The sequence below is a fragment of the Lactuca virosa genome, chromosome 7 (assembly GCF_052849685.1).
Source record: "Lactuca virosa cultivar CGN04683 chromosome 7, Lactuca_virosa_CGN04683_v6, whole genome shotgun sequence".
Taxonomy (NCBI): Eukaryota; Viridiplantae; Streptophyta; class Magnoliopsida; order Asterales; family Asteraceae; genus Lactuca; species Lactuca virosa.
In genome coordinates this window covers 7,396,851-7,398,245 of record NC_136432.1, presented here as the reverse complement: position 1 = coordinate 7,398,245, position 1,395 = coordinate 7,396,851, and the positions used below count along the sequence as shown (strand labels likewise).

Genomic DNA, 1,395 nt, shown 5'->3' with positions numbered 1-1,395 from the left:
TTGGCACATGTCGTAGTATCAAAGGAATCAAAACATGATTGTCCTCTTACTCCATGAGCTACCAACAAACAAGTCACCAACAACATACAAATCACAACTTTCATCATTTAATAATTTCACATCCCCGTCTACTCCGATTAAATTATTTATAACAGTTATTTTATGATTTATCCAAAACATGTTGAACACATTACATAAAATAATCAACAGCTATATAAATGTTAGTTGACTTTAATTATAATTAGGATATGATGAATATGTGTGATAGTTATAAACTAGTTATATTTTATATCAAGGAAAGAAAGCTATGAATATATATATGATTTTATATTAAATCTAAAGACACGAGTTTTGTACCAAGTGATCATGTGTTTATAAAAAATAATAATAATAATAATTACCGTTTGAAAGCAGCTTAAAAATTATTTAATTACCAACATAGTTTCCCCCTGCCATCTCATTACCACCATATACATGTGAGGGGTCTCGTCCTATGTACACTGCATTTGATGGTAATTGGTCAAATGCCAAATGGGTTTACTTTTTTAGAATACCATGCATCATCCTACATTCCTACTTCTATAATTCCATTACTTATAGTAATCGTACTTCGTACAAGTTTTAATTGAAAGACATCTCAATTTCTTACAGATCAGAGCTAAGAAAAGGCGTGCATTTGATAGATGGTAGGACTTGAGAGTTTTATACCAAAAGGCTTAGAATATGTAATATAAATAATGATTAAATAGGTGACTTTCTAAAAAAAAGGTTGAAAGTTCCATGATATGTAAAAGTTAAGGCTGTGGTTCAAGCAATTTAGGCTTCAAATATGTAATATTAAACTATATTCAGAACACACAAGTCAGGATGGCCGAGTGGTCTAAGGCGCCAGACTCAAGTTCTGGTCTTCGTGAGAGGGCGTGGGTTCAAATCCCACTTCTGACATTTACAAAGATTTTTTTTTCTGAGATCAATTTGACAGGTTATATATTAAACCTCACTAAATACAGAAAAGCTCATATCAAAGCTAATCCCGCTTCTGACATTTAGAAATATATTTTTTTTCTGAGATCAATTTGATAGGTTATATATCAAACCTCACTAAATACAGAAAAGCTCACATCAAAGCGAAAGATATATAAAAAGACAACTTTACATTTACACCAACAATTACATAATGTAAAATTCCAATGCAATAGAATGTGTCATGTTCAACATATCACAATACTATTAAAGTATATAGTATAATTGTTTATTTCATTACAAAACTATACAACTTTTTATTTCAAAACAATCATTTATGCCCCTATAATTGATGAACAATAAAATTGCAAAACCTGCTGATGGTTTTCTCGTTTCTGATCTTCCTTGCAACCAAAACTTCCTTAGTTGCAT

The 1,395-nt window shown here is 30.5% G+C and overlaps 1 non-coding gene across 1 annotated transcript; it reads left to right on the top strand.

Moving 5' to 3' along the window:
* Positions 1 to 861: 861 nt before the first annotated feature.
* Positions 862 to 945, top strand: TRNAL-CAA (transfer RNA leucine (anticodon CAA)). The gene has a single exon. It is a non-coding gene; the product is annotated as a tRNA-Leu (tRNA).
* The last annotated feature ends 450 nt before the right edge of the window (positions 946 to 1,395 follow it).